Source organism: Alexandromys fortis, unplaced genomic scaffold, assembly GCF_014885135.2.
Source record: "Alexandromys fortis isolate MF-2015 unplaced genomic scaffold, M_Fortis_MF-2015_v1.1 scaffold_107, whole genome shotgun sequence".
In the NCBI taxonomy this organism is placed as follows: Eukaryota; Metazoa; Chordata; class Mammalia; order Rodentia; family Cricetidae; genus Alexandromys; species Alexandromys fortis.
Genome location: NW_026067987.1, coordinates 5,023,055 through 5,032,321, shown reverse-complemented (window position 1 = coordinate 5,032,321; position 9,267 = coordinate 5,023,055). Strand labels below are relative to the sequence as shown.

At 42.2% G+C, this 9,267-nt stretch overlaps 1 long non-coding RNA gene across 1 annotated transcript in view; it reads right to left on the bottom strand.

Annotated features, from left to right (window-relative positions):
- LOC126511970 (uncharacterized) overlaps window positions 1–5,922 on the bottom strand; it is a 106,626-nt gene extending 100,704 nt beyond the window's left edge. Inside the window, exon 1 of the long non-coding RNA XR_007594844.1 lies at window positions 5,846–5,922. This is a non-coding gene — a long non-coding RNA (uncharacterized lncRNA). The remainder of the gene's footprint in view (window positions 1–5,845) is intronic.
- Window positions 5,923–9,267: the final 3,345 nt, after the last annotated feature.

The window sequence follows — 9,267 nt, the reverse complement described above, 5'->3', positions numbered from 1 at the left end:
AGAGAAAGTTTATGGTATAAACTATCTCCGAACCATTTTCATTGCCTTTGGGGCTTTATTCTTTATTTAGCCACATATCATTCCAATCACTACCATTCGAGAGCCTGTTCGAAATTCAGAGTGTTCTCTGCAGGGTATTATTAGCCAGCTGCTCCCTACATTAAAACTGTGTTCCCACTATTTATCTTTCAAGACCACCCACAGCCCACACGTCCGTGGGGATTAACCCGTCTCTGTATAATACCCTCTGGTCATCTATTTGTACTAATACTATAACTCTACCACCTGCACCACAACCACGGCACGATAATCCGATCTCTTGTAGCAACCGTTACTTTCATTTGAAGTCAAGGCTTAATCTTGTTCAGCTTCCCAGATCAAGCTCCCTTGAGAGCATCTGCCATCATTTTAAGGGTGAATTTTAAACATTTAACTGCAAGTCAAGTGCCAACAGAATAAATGGTTCAACTAAGTAAAGTCCCCTAAAAATAACTGCAAGTAATTTTATTCATTAGCAACTTGTATAGAACATAGTTCCATTTCAATGTGTTTCGGTCTTTACCCACACTTCCTGATGCCCTCATGAGGCTGGGATTGAAATTTATGGAACTCACTCCACCTCAGCATATAAATGAGAAAATAGAAACTGCATGCAGTACTTGAATGGTGTCAAAAATGGGTAATAATGAGGGAAATTAATGTCATTTGAACTCACACTTATTTTGACTTTCACTTCCTAAACAAAATTTATCCAAATGAATTTACACCTTTCATTAAAAACAAGAAACATTAGTTCTCTCTCTCTCTCTCTCTCTCTCTCTCTCTCTCTCTCTCTCTCTCTCTCTCTCTCTGTGTGTGTGTGTGTGTGTGTGTGTATGTGCGTGTGTATATGTGTGTATGTGCGTGTGTATGTGTGGTATACGTATGTATAATGTATATTTTTCTTTCCCTCAAAATGATGGGGAAAAGTACCTGTGTCCAGGCTCTTTCCTAAGTGTTATGTAAGAGGAATTAAAGGCCACCTTTCTCTGCTCTTGAGCCTCAAAATACAACAAGCAACCAACACAAGGCTCCCAGATGACAAAACCACAGAAAAATTGTCCAAGAATTTATAGAACCTTAAATAATAGTATACTGCCTAGCATTTATCATTATACTAAATATGCAACACACTCTTATATGTATATACACACACACAGAGTCAATTAAAATTCCCAAAAGTCTCCTTGGTTAAAAATCATTTTGGGGGCCCATTTTACAGACTAGGAGCATTAAGGAACACAAAGAGTCAATAGCTGGAGAATCACCACCCAGCTAGAGAGTGGCAGAGACTGACCTGGACCCAGATCTGGTCTTCCTGGTCTACCCACCTAACCTCTGCCTAAGCTTTGTGCATTCAAGATACAGGGTCAGGGAAAAGGGAAAATCATCTCAGCCAAGCTTTGCTACTCAGTAACACGATGTATTGTTTATCATTCTTTTTGTTCTATGTTTAAACTCTCCAATGTAACATAGGCATATATATTGTATAAGAACATATAAGTAGATATATACACGTAAATATGCACACATAATCAAGCTTTGCTACTCAGTAACAAGATGTATTGTTTATCATTCTTTTTGTTCTATGTTTAAACTCTCCAATGTAACATAGACACATATATTGTATAAGAACATATATGTAGATATATACACATACAAATGCACACATAAATATATTTTACTAGGGATCCCTTTCCTTGGAATGAGAAATACATACACCAAATATGCAAAAAATATATATTTCAAAGAAGGGAAGGAAAAACCTTTATACTTTCTAGGAGTTCTAGAGATAACATGCGTAGATCTCTCATGAGATTCAAGAAAAATCAACCACAACTTTGAACACTATGCTGGGAACAAAAGGGTTTGGACTTCAGGACACCGACGTTGAAATTCTCTGTTTCGGGAGAAATTGAGTCCTCGTTAGGGCTATGAACTCTTTTCCATTAGCAGCGAGGCCCGAGCGCTCGCCTTCCTGTACACCCTCGAGTGAGAACTGAATTATGTATGACTGGCTGCCTGAGGAAGAAAATAACTGCTCCAGGAAGGGGGGAGCCGAGCAAGGGCTAAGTGAAGGGCTGCCATTTAGCTTGGAAAGTGCAGCAGCTGTGGCCTGTTTTCACTAATATCTGACATGTTGCTTTGGCCATTGGCCAAATGGAGCTGTACCCAACACTTCTCCCATCCTTCCTCTGCCTCTAGGCTCCTTTGTAACCGCTACTTGAGACTGCAGTCCACTCCAATCAATGCTTCGGTTCCTTCCTCCCCTTAGAGTGCAGGCATCCCACCCTAATTAATTAACCCAACACCAGCTTCACCCAGGACCTTCCCACACTCTGCCCCTTCCCGAAGCCCTGAGACATCAGCACATTCCTGATTTCATCACTTGTCAACTCCCTTTCTGGTAAAGACCAGTGTCCCCTTTCCCTGACCTGGCCTCTGATGTGATCTCACTTTAAAGTAACCCACTTTAAGAGACAGTAACAAATGCTGCCTTTTTCCTGTTTGGTTTGTTTATCCCCTTTCACTGGGCCGGTTAGGGCTGAAGACCCGAGGACTTGCGCGGGGAGCCTAGGAAGACAGCGTGTGCATTTGATGTGTGGTTGAGCTCGGTGCTGGGTCTGTCACTATGTTATGTTCATTTTACCTATGGACCTTACATGAGTTTCTTAAGCCTCTGTCACTCGTTCGAAGCCTCACCAAGATCCCGTTAATCTGTTCTGTTCTGTCATAAGTGCCAATGCTATAATCTAAATAAATAACTATATAGAAAATAGCTGCCCCCAAGGAAACTTATATTTTAGAGGGGACAGCTGCTAATTAGCACATCAATTTAAAAATATTGACAGTCGATAAACAATATCAAGGATGAGGAAAGGAACAGGAGTGCCGTGGGTGTCAGGGACTTGAGGGTAGGAAAAAGGATGGGAACCCAACATAAAACAATCAGGAGGCGCCTGATAAGATGCTTGGCCAGATATGAGGAGATAGGAATGTGAACCACGGGGGCCTTCTGGGGAAAAACATTTCCAACAGCAGAAGCAGCAGTATAAGGGGCTTGAGTTGGGAATGCCTCGCAGGGAGCCCTGGGGGACCAGCAAGTGTAGCTATGAATGGTGGGGGGGGGGGTTAGAAGGCAATAATAGTGGAGCAGAGAGACACAGCACACAGCACAGAAGGACTGGAAAACGGCTTGTACTTTGACTGGAATGGGAAACCACTAGCTAGTATTGATTACAAGAATAATGGGATTGGATCTGCCTCAGAGAAACCTCAGCTAACTCCTGTATAAAATAGGAATGACAATGGAGTGACTTAGCCAAAAGTGAAATCATAAGCACACACACACACACACCTGTGAATCCAGCACTTGGAAGATGGAGACATGGTAGACGTGGGCTCAAAGCCCAACCTAGCTACATAATCGGCACAACAATGAAAACTAATCAAGACTGGCATACCAGCTCGAATCCCACTGCTACCACTGTCCAGCAGTTCATTGATTTCATCACATTAATCTAAGCCTTAGTCTCTTCAACCCCCCACCCCCGCCTTTAAGGCATAACTGCTAATAGTTCCCATTTTTAAGTTCCAAAGAGAAGCAGTGAGTGTCCAGGTGCTCATCTTAGTGCCTGGTTCACAGGCACATCAAAAACATGCTGACCTTGTCAGGCTGGGGAAATCCGTGAGACCATGTGAGCCAGTGTGCCGTGCATGATGCACTGAACAGCATAGGGAGCACATTTGAAAAGAGTCTGGCAATAAGAGTTCACAAATTACTCCCAGGAGTCGCAGGGTTGAGAAAATGTTGGTTGAGCTCAGCTCTGTGAAGATCTCTGTGGCATGAAAATGCCATGTGTCCTTTGGTTGAAGAGAGGATATATTTTATGTATGCACACCCCTACATGTGAACACATGACTTGTGTATAGGGAGATATGATATTGATGGTTGTGGAATATTTGTTTAACTATACAAAGATGAGTTGCTCTTTTACCTGGCCTGCCTAAGACATCTGATTGGTCTAATAAAAAGCTGAATGACCAATAGTAAGGGAGGAGGTATAGGTGGGACTTCTAGGCAGGGAGAGCAGGAGGAGGTGAAATTTAGGACTGGGGAAGAAAGAAAAAAAAAATGCCAGGGAGACACCATAGGCCAGACAGACAGAAATGAAGGAAGCAGAAAAGTAGGACATACACAATGAATGAAAGGTAAAAAGGCCCGAAGCAAAGCGTAGATAAATAGAAACAGGTTAAATTAAGTTCATAAAGATAGTGGAACAAGCCTAAGCTAAGACCAGGCATTCATAATTAATAACAAGTCTTCGTGTCATTATATGGGAAGCTGGTTGGCAACCCAAAGAAATTTCCAACTATATCTGAGGGTTAAATTTAGGGCCTCACATATGCTAGCAATTGAGCTAAACTACATCTCCATTTTTGTTTTTTGTTTTTTGTTTTTTTGTTTAGGGTTAGGAGGATCACAAGTCCAAATTCTGCATGGGTTGCAGAATAAGTTCAAGTCCATCTTGGGCAAATTAGTGACCTCACAATCCCAAGCATGGAATTATAGTTAATGAAACACCAGCCCTGAATGCTTATTATTATTATTATTATTATTATTATTATTATTATTATTATTTAGAAAACTCATTGAGGCAAGTCTCCATATGTTGCTGGGCCCTGTTGAGTATAAAAATAAGAACTGGTGTTGTTTGTTGACTTAAAGAAAGAGCAGAGCTATTCTCCAAAGAATAATAAGCATTGCCTAGCAACAGCAGAGTGCCGGCCCCAACAATGATATTCAGTAAACTACAGGCAAATTCAGTGAGATGGGGACCTGGGATGATCATTCATTGGTTAAGAGCTCTTGATACTCTCTCAGAGGACCCAGCACCACATGGTGGCTCACAACTGTCTCCAGCTCCAGTTCCAGGGGATCTCCAGGTACAAAGACACACACACAGGGAAAAGTTCCCATACCCAGAAAATGAAAAGATTTTAAATGTTAAAAAAAAAAGATATTGTGATAGGCAATGATACAGAACAGGTAATTATTATCGGGCAGTGGTGCAAAGCCACCCTCCCTTCGTTGCTGTCTAACTTCTTTTTTAAATAAACAACAACAACAACATCCACCAGAACAACTTCATCTTGACTCTGAAGATTGCTGTATTATCAGTCTCTTGAAAGAAAGAAGTGGGACTCACCAGCTGGTAGGTCACAGTCCAGATCTGGAATTTATTCATTTCCAGTAAAAGTGATTCCCCACCTCCAGCCGCAGGCAAGAGTCCTGGAGGGCGGTTTGAGTTTCTGACAGCTTTGCTTCATTGCTCAAATGTCACACAATTCAAGCTTCATTGTTTTTTTCTTAGACCTGGGCTACCTTAGTCTGTCTTCATCTCCTTTGCATAACACATACATACAGACCCACACACATACATACATATACTCATATACACATACACACACACATACATATACTCATATACACATACACTCACTTACATACATACTCATACACTAGCATTAGCATGCATCATACACACGCACTAGCATGTATACACATACACACACTAGCATGTGTATGCACACACATGCACTCGTGCACGTGAACAATTGCACGGTCCTGCAAACAGAGATGCTTGGAAAATCAAGTATCCTAAGTTGGCTTTAGCAGCCACCTCTCAAGAAGAAAGGGGGGGATTAATTGATTATGCCTGTAGCTTCTCTCTTAACCAGTGGGTCTTGGCTCATTCCTTTCTTGGAGGACTGACAATATTTAATGTTTGCACTCTCAACTTACCTAATAAAAAGCAGTGATGTCCTCTAAAGTCAAGTGGGAAGTTATCCTTCTCTCCTTTTCCCTTTAAAAAAAAAATCTCAAAAAGAGAAGAGAAGATGTATTATTATTCCCAGAGCCAGGGAGTATTCTCCGAGGTACACAAACCAAAACCACTGACAAACTTTCATATACAATTTCAAAAATAAGACTAAGCTCTGTGTATAATTCTGTTTGTCAAATGGCACAAAAATGACAGACTATGGAGTTACAGCAGCTCGTTAGGCCTCCTGATTACCTACTGTCTACTTTATCCTCCCTTGCCTCCTCACCTCATGTCCTGCTAAACTGTACCCTGAAATCTTATCTCACCCTGTTGAGAGATCCAGTCTGTCTCTCCAGAGCGAGTGCTCTGCAATGCCCCTTGTTCACACACCCTCCGGCTCCAGGAGACAGGTACACTCAACTTTATTTCCAAGGGAGCCATCGGGGCTGGAAAGACCACTCAGTGATTAGGAGCACACTCTGCTCTCATGGGAGGCTGAGTTCACATCTCAACACCCACATTGAACACCTCACAACTGCCAAAGGGATACGACACCTCTGGCCTCTGTACATTCACGTCTGCATACCTACAGAGGTGCTCACATACCTGCCATTTAAAATAATACAAATAAATCTTTTGGAGAGAGGTAAAGGTGATATTTTTATCTTTATTCAACAGAGGTATGTGGTTAGAGTAATAACATACAAATCACAAAGACATCGAGATGTGTATCATATAAGATATTCATCTCTATATCTTTAGGACAGGCACATCTAGAGATCTTAACTACAGCGATAACTTATTCCTAAACCAGTTCTATTTTGTTGCAAGCAGAGGGTTGACCACACCTGTCCAGACTACTGGAAACCTGAAATATGAAATATGTCCTCACTGATTTGACAACAGTCGCAAGGAAAATGCAACCTAAGGAACTCCTCCAAGAGATCTATATTCTCTATTTTCCCAAAACCACCTCTACCCTGTAGAGTAGTCGCCGGATGCAGAGATGGCAAGATATCCATTCTCTTAAAAAATCAGTTCCTCCTTACAGCCTTCTTGAATTGGCCGCTTTTTTCCCCTCTTGCCGCCTCTCCTCTTCTCCTCCAGAGGGCGCGGTTTCCAATGAGTCTCAATGAAAATTCTTTGCTAGGTCTTACTTTGCTAGGAACGCGGTAGTGGGGGTGGGCACGGGGTGGAGGGAGGGGGCGGTCTGTGCACCCAAACCCTTCTCCTGGCTATGGCCCCTCGTCCTTGCATATGGTCTCAACTTTTACTAAAGTCTGGCCTGGGTATGAGCTGCTCCTCCTGGTGCTTAGCCAGGAGATGCCAGGCGCTCCCCACAAAAACCCTACCGTTAGCTGCCCTCTTCTCCAAGCTCCTTAGATCCCTGAAGGGGGACATCTGATCAGGAAGTTAGCATCTTTCAAGGAGAACAAAGCTGACGTGAAACCAAAACAGCTAGCTCCATACTAGACTCGCTAATTCCGTTATTAATTTTTCCCTTGTTTGCCCACTCATCGGGTACCCTGTCCTAGGTGGGGATACAGGAGCCCTAAGCCCTCACCCTCTATCTCTCTGGTCCTTTCCTTTGTCAACTGGCCAAAGACAGAAGAATGCCTTTCCTGTTACTAGACTGGGACTGACTTCCTCCTTAGCCTGCTGGGATCTGTTAAGAAGCCAGGAGCAGAGAGGGGAAACTTAGCCAAAAGGGCTGCATAACTGCGTGCTTCCGAAGCATCACACCTGTGCACTCCAGGGGTCTGTCTGGCCAGCGTTACAGGGTCTCATGCACAGCCCTTTCACTGCGGCTGCGCAGACAACACCTGGAGGCGAGGCCTGCTGGATTCTGAAACTTGACATCCTCAGACTACAGAACACCCAGCCAGCACTTAGCCCAGTGAAAATCGATGACTAATAAATGATTTGGGTCCAGACTGGATGGAGCGTTTCCACCTTTGTGTTCTTTTATTTGATTGTGATTTACAGTTGATCGTACAAGGGACAAATGTTTGCCGCCATGCTGGGAGTCGTGATGCCTAGAGTTTCCATAGATAAAGAGGCTCATACGAACCTGTATATGTGTTGTATACATGTGTGCTCATATACATATAGTATAAAAGTAGAAGCGAAACTGTCTATGAGACAAAGGCACTAACAGGACCATGGGAGCAAGAAAAATGAGGGTAGAGAGTATGAGGGGAACATGTTGGATGTACACTGTGTACCTGTAGGAAAGCTTTAAAAAAAAAACAGGATAAAAATAAACATTTGAAAGAAAAGGAAGAATCATTCATTTCCTGACCTACCCCCCACACACATATGTCTTCCAAAGCAATTTCCTGTCACTAAATAACTTTTTCTGGCAATTCCTTGTTTCTTCATGACTTCCAGCGTAAAGTTAAATTTTTAAATAATAAAAAAAAGTTCTGAACTATCCAAATAAACCTATCAAAAAACAACAACAACAAAAAAGTTATGTGCTAACTCTTCTTTGCCCATATGTCAGATATGTGTTGCAGTGAACTTCTGGAGGGTAGAAGTATGAATCCGAGAGTTGGCACCAGGGAAAGGGTCCTTCCCTATTCCCTTTCACACTGATGGATGCCCACAGCCCTCATGCCTTGGCTTATGGTTCCCTGAGCAATCACTGCCTCTGTCTCAGTGTGTCCACCTTCCTCTGTGTTTGGGTCCAGTTTCTCCTGGTACTTTAAGGCCACCTGAATCCAGAATGATTACACTGATAAAGACTTTCTCAAAGGTTACATCCACAAGTCTCAGGAAGACACAGGGTGTGAAATGACACAGTTCAACCCACAGCATGTTTATCTGGGCAATCTCCAAACTTTAATCTCAGAAACTGTCAGAATTAGTGAGGATGTCGATCAACCTCACCTACATGATATGTCCAGCTAATGGTAGTCTTTTCAAGTACACCTAAAACATTAATCAAAGAAAGTCATGCAAGACCCAAGTGGCAACCAGTTCTAGAGGACTGAAATCATATTCACTTTTTTAAATTGCAAATAATATTAAAATGGAACCCAATGGCAAACAGAAAATTCAAAGCCTCAAATACACAGAAATTATTATAGAAGAGACTCTACAGTACAAACTTCTAAATTTCTTATAGGTTCAAAAAAGAAGTCAAAATGAACACTAGCCCCATGTGGGAACACAGTCCTCTAATCTCAGCACTCAGGAAGCAGAAGCAGGTAGATCTCTGTGAGTTCCAGGCCAGTCTGGGCTACATAATGACTGCTAGACCATTCAGGGCTACATAATGAGACTGTCTCAAAAAAATGAAAAAGAAAATTAATTTAGAAACATTTTGAACTGGATACTACTAAAGATATAATGGACTCAGTGTCTGTTTCTTAGAGACTTACCCAGAAATTGGTTG